This window comes from Polypterus senegalus, chromosome 4 (genome assembly GCF_016835505.1).
Source record: "Polypterus senegalus isolate Bchr_013 chromosome 4, ASM1683550v1, whole genome shotgun sequence".
Classification (NCBI taxonomy): domain Eukaryota; kingdom Metazoa; phylum Chordata; class Cladistia; order Polypteriformes; family Polypteridae; genus Polypterus; species Polypterus senegalus.
In genome coordinates, this window is record NC_053157.1 from 7,095,299 (window position 1) to 7,109,839 (window position 14,541).

At 38.1% G+C, this 14,541-nt stretch overlaps 1 protein-coding gene across 1 annotated transcript in view; it reads left to right on the forward strand.

Annotated features, from left to right (window-relative positions):
- smad1 (SMAD family member 1) overlaps positions 1-14,541 on the forward strand; it is a 132,863-nt gene that overhangs the window by 53,894 nt on the left and 64,428 nt on the right. The gene's annotated exons all lie outside the window — the stretch shown is intronic.

Genomic DNA, 14,541 nt, shown 5'->3' on the forward strand with positions numbered 1-14,541 from the left:
GATGTTGTCATGATGACATGCAGAAGTTCAAACCCATGTTGCCAGAGATCAGGGGAGAATGGCCAGACTGGTTTGAGCTGATAGGAAGGCAACAAGAACTCAAATTGCCACCGAGATAATGCAGAAGAGCTTCCTGAACACACAACACATTGAACATTGAAACAAATGGGCTACAGCAGCAGGAGACCACACCAGGTGCCTCTCCTGTCAGCTAAGAACAGGAAACTGAGACTACAATTCACATGCGCTCACCAAAATTGAACATTAGATGATTGGAAAAATGTTTCCTGGTCTGATGAGTCTCGATTTCTGCTGCAAAATGTGGATGGTAGGGGCAGAATTTGGCATCAGCAACATGAAAGCATGGGTATATCCTGCCTTGTATCAACGGTTTAGACTGGTGGTGTAATAGTGTGGCAGATATTTTCTAAGCACACTTTGGGCCTCTTAGTAAGTTGACATTACCACTATTATAACACTATCACCAGTTGGCCATTGTTTAAATGCCACAGCCTACCTGAGTATTTTATGACTGTAGTGTGCCCATCTTCTGATGACTACTTCCAGCTGGATAAGGTGCCATATCACAAAGCTCAGATCATCTGAAACTGGTTTCTTGACCATGGCAATTAGTTCACTGTCCTCGAATGGCCTCTATGGTCACCACTTCTCAATTCAATAGAGCACCTTTAGGATGTGGTTCAACAGGCGATTTGCATCATGGATGTACAGTGGAACCTTGGATTGCGAGTAACTTGGTTTGCGAGTGTTTTGCAAGATGAGCTAAAATTTTTAATAAATTTTGACTTGATAAATGAGCGAGGTCTTGCAGTATGAGTAGTACTTATACACTTTGTCTGCCGAGCATCATGTTATCACAACTGAGCTGATGGTTCTTCACTCTTGCTCGCTGCGGGATTGTGGGTGTTCGTCAGTCAGCGTGCCTCAATCATATAGTCAACATCTGTACGAGCTTATACTGTTTACTACAGCATTGTGACCACGTGTGTGTTGTAACGTGCGAGTCTCTGTCTTGCACCCCAAAACACAAAGCTGAGTCTCAGTACTTTAGCGATACCAGCTTTTAATCAGCTTGAAACAGGAACGACATGGTTATTGTAGCGGGATCTGCCACTCTCCTATACACAGACACAGCAGTCAGGCAGGGTCATGCCCAGATTAGTGGCCAAGTAATCCTGTGCCCTGCGCATTTATAATGTTCCTTGTATTACCCATCAGCGGCAGGCGCTTATAGCATGTCCGAGATCTTTTTGAATTCGCTTTTACGGCGAACTGCTGCAGCTATGGGAGCCTGGGGTTGCTTTGGGATGCTCTTCCCCATGTCGTCCCATTGGGTGGAATCCCACAAGAGTTTAGAATCTCACTCACACCAGACATGATTCTTTTCGAAGGTAAAGTGCAGGTTAATTTGTTTTATATATTTTTACTTTATATTTTGTATTAATCATTTTTTTATGAAAAGTTTTGGGTTGTAGAACAAATCATCCGAGTTCCCATTATTTCTTATGGGGAAATTCGCTTTGATATACGAGCACTTTGGATTGTGAGCACATTTCCGCAACGAATTATGCTCGCAAACCGAGGTTCCACTCTACAGTCAAAGAATCTGCAGCGACTGCGTGATGCTATCATGTCAATTTGGGCCAAAATCCCTGAGGAATGTTTCCAGCACCTTGTTGAATCCATGCCACAAAGAATTAATGCAGTTTTGAAGGCTTAAAGGGTCCAATCCGGGATTAGCAAGGTGCACCTAATAAAATAGCCAGTGAGTATATAGTGCTCCTCATGTGGCCTCCACATGCTTAAAGCTTTGTAATGCATTAGTAAGGCCTCGCCTGTCATCCTGCATTCAGTTTTGGTCTTTGGGCAACAAAAAGAACATACTGTAGCAGCGCTAGAAAAACTTCAGAGAAGAGCAAATGGCTGTTTCGAGGAAAGCATGGTATGAACTATGAGGGATTATCAAAGGAGGTTTCAACTTTTTCAGTCTAAGGAAATGGAGGTAAAGAGATGACATGATCTAAATATTTGAAATTATGAAAAGAGTTAGTAGGTGGATCCAAGCCGTTAAGTTAAAACATATGTCATCATGTTCTTGTAAAACAATTGAAAATTTAAGGGTAATTTTCCTACAAACATTAGTTTTTCTTCACATAGAGCCATAGACAGATAAAATAAATCTCTAAGTACTGTATCGGTAAGTAGAAATTTAGGAACCTTCAAAAATTGGCGTTTTTTTTTTTCTAAATGATTGATCTTCAAAACAGTATTTTATATTATAGTTTATCTGCTTGATAAACAGTGTTGAATCTAAATTTTTGCACTGTTGCTTTTTAAAGATCATATATTTGCTATAATACATGTCTGCAGAAGTTTGTAAGACTTTCTCAGAATTCTTATATTTGTTATACATAGACATTTTATTTCATAACAGTAAATGATCCCTGAATATTTTGTTGTATTATGTACTGTATTACAGTATCCTCTATTCACACGACTTTCTGAGGAGTCATCACTGTCATTGTCAACATTATTTTCTATTGTTTTCATATCATCAAACCAATTCCAGCCACAATGGCTTTGATTTTCGTGTTTGTGAGTCTGTTCTTCCAGTCATCCTCTGCCCTTCTTTCCACATGCCGAACGTCTGTTTCTCTTTACCACACCTATTGCCTCTGCAACAAGTTTTTCTTTTAGCACAGCTTTGCTTTGCATCTAAATCTATGTAACAGACCACAAATCCATTTGATCTTTCTCCCATTCATAATTTCCCTCCTTTGTTTCACATTGTCTTCATTGGCCATGTGTTACTCCCATTGACCATTATACTCTTCACAATGCTTGCATAATCTTTATAGTTTAGTGCCAGAGAGATCCCTTTAGAAGTTAAAATGGGGAATAGCTAATGTAATTTTTTCCTTGCCCCCTCACATTAGCTATTACAAACTTCTGGAGTAAACATGTAGTTTGAGTATAAGAACTTGTATTTATTTTTCTCCAAAACAACATTGTTACCAGAGTCTGCATTACTCTTACTACCTCTGCATTCTGCACTACTCGCATACTTTCTGCAGCAAAGATTGCCCTCCTCTACTGCAGATTGCACTTCACACCCCTGCATCTTTTATACACCCACTTCCAGCAAAGAGTATATTGAATTGAGTTTCTTCTAACACTTAAACCACGCATGGCAATTAACTCCTCTTTCCCATTCCTCTAGTCCTCATAAAATTTAAATTTAGGTTTCAAAAGTTTTAAGGCCATTCTTCTACAGCAGGGTTGCCCAATGCGTTGATTGTGATTGACTGGTAAATCGGAAAGGGAGTTCGGGTAGATCGCGTTGCATTCAAAAAAAATTTTTTTTTTAAAAATGTTAGTATTTCATCTATCCTCCCTATGGCATTTGCCACTTGATTGACATACAGGGGGCGGCCAGTCTGAGATCTCTCTTCTTCTAACACACTGGTCATCCCGCATGCACGATCAAACGCGTGAGCTACTGCAAAACTCCGGCTATCTAAGTGATCTAATTAGCCTTCCAATTTATATTGACTAAAGTAGGGATTTAAAAAATAATTTGTTGTTTATGGGCTGGATGTAGAATTGGAAGAGGATTTTTTTCTCTCACAATGTCACAATCGAAGTGCATTTGTCTGATCTGTCAATCTATCATTGCTGTTCCAAAGAAGGAAAATGTGGAAAGGCACTTTCGAACTGTTCATAAAAACTACAAAACTGACTTCCTTCCGAAAAGCGATCTGAGAAAGAGAAAGGAGTGGGAACTAAAATCACAGTTAATTAGACAGCCGTCATTTTTAACTTGGCTGAATTCAAAAGCAAAGGCTCGCACACCGAAGCATCGTTCCGGGTGAGTCACTTGATCATTAAGCATAAGTCCTTCCAAGATGGAGTGATGATAAAAGATGCCTTTGTTGAGGCAGATGGCTAGGGAGAAATTCCTGCTCAGATTTTAAGACCCCTGTGTGACGATGTGGGTTCTGGCTCCACGCTCCCATGGCTGTTTGGGAACCCTTGAACCCAACACCGTCGATAATGAAACCGAGTGAGCCAGTCAATGGAGGCAAATTGAGCATCTGAGCAAGGGGATGGTTGAAAGTACAAAAGTGCTTTTATTAAAACAGTCAACAAAAACAGTGTTCCATAAATAGTGTAGTTTCAAATTCATTAAATAAATAATCCATAAAAAGAACGTGGAGTAAAACCAATAAATAGAAAAAACAATCCTTAAAAATCGGAGGTTAAAATCTTCTCCTGGAAGCAGTCTTAAAACCCAACAAACAAATCTGGTGCTCTTCTGTTAGCGTCTCACCTGCTTATCCCGTATGGGCCAAGCAGCAGGCAAGACGCTCTCTACAGCTGCCCTCCTCAAACACACGCAAGACTGGAGACCTCCCGATCCCTGGCTTCGGTTTGGCTCTCATCCCAGCCTCGAGACTTGGACTCCTTGGTCTCCAGGACGCTCACACCAAGGACTGCCACTCCAAGCCTCCCGACTTCCGCTGCCTTTTCCATGGCCTCTCTGCGGCCCGTCGCTTTCACCTTGTCACTCCCGCTACCAGATCGCTCAGCAGGAACGACATCTACACAAACACCTGGGTGTCGGCCTAACACCCAGCTTCCTCGCAGCTGCCCACGAAGCGCCGATCGTCGCGCACCACACGCCTCCGCGTGTCCGTCTCTCCTGCACCGCTTGCTTCCACGCTCCCTGTAACCTCCGTCCTCTCTTTCCTTTCCTTTTTCTCTCCGATCGTTTTTTTCACCTCTTCCCGAACGTTTCTTTTCTTCTTCCCGATCGTTTCTTACACTACCCCTAAAACCGACTCGCGCTTCTTTTTAAAACGTGAGGGGCCATCACAGCTGCAGCATTAGCCACGGAGCAATCACGAATGGGCAGTTCCTCACCTGTGCACACGGTGAGAAACGCCCACATCGACGACGCCCCGCTGCTCACTAACAACGCCCCCTCACGGCCTCGGGTGCGATGATTATTTATTTAAAATCAATGGCCTTTTCTCCACGAGCTGTGGACCCATAACACCACACCCTGGCCAGAAAAAAAAGGAGTTTCTCCTTGTCATTAAACATGCAGAATACAAGCAATTTAATAACGATCAATGGCCGCTGGACTTGGCATTATTTATATTATATATATGTGTATATATATATATATATATATATATGTATGTGTGTCTGTTTGTGTGTGTGTATGTGTATATATATATATATATATATATATATATATATATATATATATAAATATCTATCTATCTATATATATCTGTTTTTATTTACAAAAAGTGTGACACCACAGAAGAAAATGTTGGGAAATGCTGCTCTGCAGCTTTGCTGATCTATAAACCCGTTTCCTCTTGGATGGTGTCATATTGCAAATTCTTCAATGTTAATTTGGCTGCTTAAATCTAGGAGACAACATTCATTTGTTCACATTTGCAGAGTTATTGAGCCCAGTTAACACCCAATGCAACTGCGCACCATCCATTTCACAGCTGCTCTTTTCTAGGCATGCAAGCAGTAAAGTAAGGTGGTGGGGGAAGGGGATGTGGTCGTCATCTGGTGTAAACTAACCTTTGAGCAGCTTTAAAAAATAAAATACTCAGCAGTACACATGCACAGAAATTTGTTGCTTTATATTTTTCCCTCCATAGTACTATTTGTCATGAATGAGTCTTTGGCTACATTCACTTTAACAGGCTAAAGTGACTTAAATCCATTTTTTTTCCCTTAATATGACACAATTCTGATGTGTTTCTGGGTTGTGTGGACACAGACGTTTGATCTTTTTAAATCATATTTGAGCCACTTTCGTTTGTGGTCCCAGATCACATGTATGCCGGGTTTGTGACCATGCAATATGAATGAGAAAGATTAGATCGGAATTTGTGTGTGTGTTCTTTGCATCATCAGCCAGCACTAGCAGTATGGCAAAACAAGAATGGAGGCGAGGTACATCTGTGATGACTATTGCTGACTCCTTTATTGTACCCACACAACTCTTGATGCAGTATTGCCGGCAGACGCTGTGAAAATAGCAAAAGCTAGTGGAATTTTTTTCCCCTTTTCTACCTTATCATGTACAGCTGACAAACTGTTTGCCATACTGCAGAGCAAAATGTGATGGATATGTTACACTAGCTACCATCAGATTAATTTTGTCCGTGTTAATACAAGTCATCTCGCATATATAATGTTTTTTTGTTTGGTGACACAGATGACTTGTACACAGACATTCCAATGGGCGCATGCACTCTGTTTTGGAGGACCTATGCACCAAACTGACTTTTGTTTTCTCTGGTATACAGTTTAAAATGATGATAGAACTAAGTTGCAGTCAGTATTGTATGAGTTACAAATTTGTCTAATCTATGTAAAGTCAGTTACTACTAGTGCTTACTCCTTCTAAGAAATGTTTGTCATAAAGAATCCTGATTTCCTGAAAAGCACAAAATATTTAATACATAGAATTAGTTGAGGAAACTTAAGTTTCCAGTGGAAAAATTAATCAAAAATAAAATTACTGAATTTGCATAAAATTACATATCATTCTCAATGTGTGCTTAATTCAGTACATGGAAGAAACCTCGTACATAAATGGGGAAACATGCAAATTTCAAACAGGCAATATTTTGGGGACCTATGTTGATGTCACTGTCCCTATATGCCTGCCAACACACTTTTTACCAACTTTTTGTTATTATAGATCTGCTTAATATATAAAGATAACTCAAATTTGATGAAAAATCATTCTAAATTTACAAACATATGACGTGTGTATATGTATGTGTTCATCGGGTGCCTGCAAAAGTTGTCACATTGATGTGGCTTGCAAATTCTCAGGTAACATTTGTATGTTGATTGATGTCTAAGTGCAACCTTGAAACAGTGATACATGCTTTTATAACATCTTGTCTAGATTACTGCAGTGCGCTTCTTTTTGGAATTAGCCAAGCCTCCATTGCTCGCCTACAGTTGGTGCAAAATGCTGCTGCTCGATTTTTTAACTGGCACAAGAAAGCATTAGCATGTTATCCCAATTTTGGCTTCCCTTCACTGGCTTCCAATTCGTTTTTGAATCCTTTTTAAGATCCTTGTATTTGTTTTTAAATCTTTTAATGGTTGTGCCCCTCTTTGTCAGAACTGCTGCACCCTTACATACCGTCTCGTTCTCTCAGGTCAGCAGACCAGATGCTTTTACGTGTTCCCAAGACACGATGCAATAGGGCTGTGCGATATGACCAAAATCTTATATCCCGATATTTCATTTCATATCACGATATAGTACATTTTCTTTGTATTCAGTGAATAGTTTATATAATCACCACTCCTTTTTTTTTTCATTTAAATTAAAAAAATCAAAAATGAGAAGTACTCAACTTGTAATTATTTCTGTTCTTATATTTAGAACATTTGAGCAAATGTTTGACTTAGAATGTAAACATAAAATGTTAATGTATCAAATATAAAACACTTTTAAAAAACAAATTACTAAAGGCCCAATATAAAATACTGCTATATAAAATGCCTGACATAAACAAAATGTGAACAGTAGCAGCAATAACTCTCACAACATATATTAAATATAAAAGGATCAAAGCACTAACAACTAAACTATATAAGGCCAATAAACCCTTTAAACAAAATAAATACAAGTCTAACATTAACTGTCAAAACCAAACGTAAACATTGTACTTCAAACTGTAGCAGCAATAAGGCTTACGACAAAAATATATTAAATATATAATATTAAATATAATATTTTTTAGGCTACATTCTAGTAAAATGTTAATTTGCACATCGTAGTGTGCCAAATCTCCGTTAATGACTTACAGCTGATCGCCCCGTGCGTGGGACTGGACGGCGCTAACGTGTTGATGTCGTCCAGCCCCAAGCACGGGGCGATCCGCGGTAACTCGTTAACGGAGATTTGCCGTGTTAATGCAGTTGTGGCGTAAACGTAATTTTAACAAGATTAACGCTGACAGCAAACGCTGCAGGGAAAATTATGCCTTAAGCAAATTGTTTTGGTAGCAATTAATCTTCCAAGCTTTTAACATGCTCGTTTAAATAGTACCTTTACAACTGTAATATCCTACGTGGCCTGCCTCTCAGTTGTAAACTCTCTGCATGCTCGCTCATGTGCTTTTTGCGGAGGTGTAGAAGAGGTTTGTCGTGTTGGAGTCTGTGGTAGCGATCGGTTTGCAGCATAATTTGCACAGTACCGTTTTCTGGTCCGTGTCAGACTCTTCAAATCCAAACCATCTCCATACTACAGAGGTAGCCCCTTGTTTAGGAACAAGGTCCTTCTGTGTGGAGCTACCTGGTGTTGCCTCGTCTTTATCAGCTATGCTAGTGTGTCTGCATCCACGTGGTGGCCATCAAAACAATGAAAAAAATATTGCCGTAAACAGTTTATTTTGCGACACCACGAAACAAACGATAGCGTAATGTGCAGCGATAGACGTTTTCATATTGTCATCCGATATATATCGTTATATCGAACAGCCCTACGATGCAAACTCCAAGGTGATCGAACTTTTTCAGTTGCAGCCCCAAAAGTCTGCTGTTGCACGTTAGGCAGGCCCCTTCTCTAGCTATCTTTAAATCCTATTTAAAAACACATTTTTACTCACTGGCTTTTAACCCAGTATGATATGTTGGCTATCTCTATATTTTTATTAAGAATCTCTTCAGTTCTTATGTGTTTGTGTTTGTTTCATTTACCATTTGATTTTGTGTGTCTGATATGTTGGGCCTTATTTTGTGTTTTTTTTATTGTACAGCACTTTGGTCAGCTTTGATGTTGTTTTTAAAGTGCTTTATAAAAAAATAAATAAAATAAATGTCAGATACAGCAGGTCACTTGAAATTACTAATGTGAACCGTCAGGATAGGCAATTTCTTCTTCTTTCAGCTGCTTCTGTTAGGGGTTGCCACAGTGGATCATCTTTTTCCATGTTTTCCTGTCCCATCCATCTTGCTCTGTTACACCAGTCACCTTCATGTCTTCTCTCACCACAGCCGTAAACCTTCTCTTACGCCTTCCTCTTGCCTGGTAGCTCTATGCTTAATGTCCTCCTTCCACTTTACCCAGCATCTCTCCTCTGAACATGTCCAAACCAACGCGATCTCGCCTCTCTGACTTTGTCTCCCAACTACCCAACCTGAGTTGACCCTCTAATGTACTCATTTCTAATCCTGTCCATCCTTGTCTATCAGGATGGGCTACTTAGATCTAAGCAAAAAATCAGAATCGAGCAGCGTGGCTTGTAATGTGAATGTAGCCTTTGTAATTCAAGTATTGTTGTCCGCATATTGATCTGGCAGAATTTTACACCGGATGCCCAGAATTTCTCCGGGCTTGGGACTGGCACCAAAAAACACACTAGATTGTGCTTCCCCTATGGCTCGGTTAGCATTAGTAATGCAAGTACAATAATTCTTCCTCGATCACAGGGGTTGCGTTTCAGAAAACGATAAATAAAAATCCGCAACGTTAAAACCATATGTTTGTATAGTTTATTTTTATATATTTTAAGCCCTTATAAACTCACCCTCACTGTTAACATTATTAGATCCTTCTAGACATGAAATTACACCCTTTAGTCAAAAGTCTAAACTGTGCTCCATGACAGGACAGATATGACAGTTCTTTCTCACAATTAAAAGAATGCAAACATATCTTCCTCTTCAAAGAATGCGCGTCAGGAGCAGAGAATGTCAGAGAGAGAGCGAGCGAGAGAAAAGCAAACAATCAAAAAATCAATACGTGCTTTTGGGCTTTTAAGTATGCCGAAGCACCGCGATAAAGCGGCATTTTTTAGAGGAGCGTCCGTATCCTCTAGGCAAACAGCCTCTGTGCAAACGGCCCCTCTGCTCTCACCCCCTCCGTCAGGCGCAGAGAATGTCACAGAGAGTGAGAGAGAGAGGTAGAGAAAAGCAAACAATCAAGCACCGCGCATAGCATATTGTATATCATTGAGGAGTTTTATTTAATACGTAATACATGCTCTGATTGGGTAGCTTCTAAGCCATCTGCCAATAGCATCCCTTGTATGAAATCAACTGGGCAAACAGACTGAGGAAGCATGTACTGTACCATAAATTGAAAGACCCATTGTCTGCAGAAATCTGCGAACCAGCGAAAAATCTGTGATATATATTTAGATATGCTTACATTTAAAATCCGCGATGGAGTGAAGCCGCGAAAGTTGAAGCGCGATATAGCGAGAGATCACTGTATATCTATTTTAACTAACTAGATGCAGCAGTCTTATCATGGTGGTTTTGTTACTGTATACATTTTCCTTTTGACTTAAACTTCCTGGATAGTGTAGTTTGTTTAAATATAATTTTTTATTATGATATACCTTTCAGTATAATGGAAAAAAATATTTGTTGCTGGTTGGAAATATCTGGTGTACTCTTAAGTGTATATGATCATATCCTAATAAATTTCTAGGAAGATTAAACCAGGGCACAATGGTGCAATTGTAGGTAGTGTTGTCTTTTAAATGTGCTGCCCATGGTGTGCTAAAATTGTATTTCTGTCCATTTTTTTTTCCTGTGTTAAATGTATTTTACCACTTCTTTAAAGGAATACCCCTCCCAAAAATTATTTAAATGCGCAAAAGCAACACCCCATGTTAAAATGGCTTCTGGGTTATGGGCTTCTTTCATTTCATGCATTTTGGATGTTTTGAGTGTATGACTGATTGACTTGTGGATAATGTGACGAGGGCAATGTGAGACACCCCCCAACCCAAAGAACATTTTGATGATGTTTGGCATTGTCTACTGTTGGTCAACTACTGCTTCAATTCAAGCATAGACTTTGTTAGCTCTGCACTTCAGGAAAACATAGGATTGGATTTTTTTTGCCTATCACTACAAATGCCATGGGGTAAGTAACATTGGGGTGGAATTAAAGTGGAGTATTCCTTAACAGTCAAACTCCTTTTCTGAAGTGCTGCATGAGACGGCAACTAACTGAATGTGGAGCACAAGTATGATAGTCATAATGTCTTCCACAATGTATTGTTGTGTAATATTATGGTCAAAATAAAATTAACAGAGGTGTGTGAAATTTGTGGAAAAAAATCAAATGATGTGTGTGCATAAATAATTAAATGTGCCCTGAGGTATGTGTTTTTTTTTTTTTTGCTCATTTCTTTTTGGTATTTCATTATTTCTTTTATTTCAGTGATGCAAAGCACAGTGGGACACATGCTTTAAAATAAAAACTGTCCTTTTTGCCAGTTAAAGCTGTGAGGGTGGGTTCTGTTTCTTGATCAATTAATCACTAGTGAAGAAGCCCACACTCAAAGTTGTGACTGCTCATCTGTGGTGGAGAAGACTGCAACAATACTGAGTGACGTTAAGTGGTCACTTTCATTCAAGAAGCTCTGAATTCATCATCAGGGATCTGCTTCTGAAGTGCCTTGCGAATGTGTCAAATCAAATTTTGTCACATAAAATTATAGTTGCAGTACAATATGTAGTGAAATGTCAAGTCAGTCACACAATTGACTGGCCTTTGTGAAAAATATAAAGGAACAATAACAATGCATACTTTATATATTGAAAAATTATTTATAAATATTTAAATATTCGGTGATAATTTGATAATAGATGACTAGAACTAATGTGACAGAGTTAACAATAGGGCATCTTGTATTTTTAGACACTTAACATGTGGATGGACAGAAGGACCTCCTCTGTCTCTCTGACAGGATTTTAGGCAGTGGTAGCATTTACAGTACCTGAAAGCAGCACAGGAATAAGGCCATTGTGTCATAGATGAGTTTCCTTGCCTTGGTTTGTCATCACTTGGTGTAGATGTCTTGGCGCTTAGTGAGTGAGTCATTTGATGGGAGACGTTTTATGTCCACAGTACTGATGTTTCACCAGTGAAAATACAGTACTCGCTCGAGCCCACACTCAACTTTGATGAATGAAAATTACAGCTTTCATTTCAAGGAATGTTTTGTGTGTAGTGTCACCAAAGTAAATGAAGAAATAATTAATTAAATACATGAAAACATAGCAACCAAAATATTTTTCATGAAGCAAATCATTTATGTTCATATATCCTTGTTTTTATTTATTGTCACATTGCTAAAGGTTTATTTGCATTTTTTCAAAACTATACATCCATATATTTTTCCATGAAAATGGGAGAATGAATTATATTTGGTTCATTTCACAAATTATATGTCCTTAAACGTTGGTATTGTTTATGCTTGCTTTTAGGCTATTTAAATGTGTTTTTGTACCTCCTTGGTAATTGGGGCTAGAGGCATAAAAGCCAAAATGTCTTCCCTTTTTATTTGGCTCTTTTAACTTATTGGAAGCTAAAAAAGATTAACTGCTTTTGTGTATGTATGTATGTCTTGTGATTGTATACAGATTTTTTCTTTTCTTTCAGTCAATGGTATGTTGGCTGACACTTTCTTGTACATCCTGATGAAGCACTTTAAGCATGCTTGAACATTTCAGTTTTGACTCTTCCTTTTAGAATTTGTTTATTCATCCTTTAATTTCTGTTAAACATCGTTTTCAGGCTGTGTCTCACTATAAAGTAAGCATTGCAAATTGGTGGTGTTTTGAAGGGTAAGATCATTGTTTTTATAATTTCAAGATGTTTTCTCATAGAGTGGTGGTACACTCAGGCCACAGCATATACATTTGTAGGATTGGCTTTTGTTTTTTAAAGCTCAAAAATCTTGTACTTTTTTTTTTTTTTTTATTTGTTTTGTCAGTACAGTGGCACTCAGATGTTAAAACATAATTCTTTATCATAAGCAATCACCCTGCCCACTGGCTGTAATTTCAGACCATTTTATTTTCAATCTATTTCTAGAGTGCTTTGTTTTGCTTTTATGTTGGCCACACTACCTTCATTTATTATAATAAACACTTTAATTAAAGATGGACATTGTTTAGTCAGCAGTCTACATACTGTTCAGCAGTACCTTATGTGCATTATTAAAAGGAAACGTGTACCATTTCTAATATGGATGTTTGCTCATTTGTTTAGTATTGCAGTATTTGTTGACCCAAGCAGCACTTATTTCCATCAAATCTCAGTGTTTCTACAGCCTTGCAGAAAAACAATTCAAATTCTGTGGCAGTTTGGTTTTATTATTTTACAGAGCACACTTGCTAAATATTCCTTAGCAAAGCTTCGTGTGTTGTAGTTTGTGCAGATTGGTAAGTTTAATGGTGTAACTTAGACTCACCAGTTCCTCTGATTATGATACTGGCTGGTGTACTTTAAGAAGATCTGTCTCTGTTATTGCTGTTCTATGCTCCAAGTGGGTGACACAATCCCATTTTAACCAGACTGAAAAAAGCATATGCTGAAGTTTTAAGAGACACAGACCCTCACTGTTAACTGTAGTAAGTTTTACTGTGGCTAAAATTGCCAGAAGACTTCTGTCCTTTATTGTGTTTGAATACGTAGATGCTGAAGTCTTAAACGGTAGTGTTTAAACTAACAAATGCTGTTGGTGTGCATAATTTGGTTGCATCTAGTCAAGTGTTCAGGTTTTGGATTCATGTTTAGTTGTGTATACTTCCTTAAATCATATTGATGATTTATTATATGTGTGTTTGAAATTTTGCTTTACTGTAATTAGAGGATTGATTTATCAGCACACTCTCCCCTTTTCATGTTTAAGATTCATATTTTTATTCAGTTTTTATATACTTCAAGCCCTTAATTACTGATTTATTACATGCATATTTGAAATCTTATTTTACTCTTCTCAACAAGGGTTAATTTTTCAGTGCACACACACTTTTGTCAGTGAATTAATCATTGCATCTTATACCCATGAGCTGCTGCAAATATATTCTCAAACTTGCAGCTTTTACACCTCTTTTGGTTAGTCTGGCACTTCTCTCTGTTAACGTGTTTTTTTTTTTTTTTGGTGTTGTCTTATCACCTTTCTTAATGCTGTATGTCAGTTTAATTTGATTGTTTCATTAAGCTGCAAAGTAAGATTGTGTAAATATTGAAAAAAATTAAAATCGCAAGTACAAGGTAAAGTTTAACTCAACAGTTAAATATACATCTTTGGTGTGGAAGTATAATCTGTGCTAAATTAAATCTGTTGTTTTTTTTATAGAATTCAAATTTAGTTACATTTTTCTGTTTTCTAAATGTACTATTTTGTTCCTTATTTACATCCTTATTAGAAGCTTATACAAGAGTGTATAGTAGTTTGTTTAAATTGAGGCGTGTATGTGAATGTTTTATGATTTTGTCATTGCCTTTTAAGTTTTGAACAATCCATCTAGCCATACATACATACATACATACAAAAAACATAAGTGAGTCAGTACAGAACAGTAGACTGGCTTCCAAATTTTTGTCGTATATACAGTGAAATCTTTACTTTAATGTCTCACCAATAGTTGTTTCTGCCTTTTCTTCTGTGCTGCCAGGAGAAGCCTTGACACCTGCTATGCTTAGAAAAT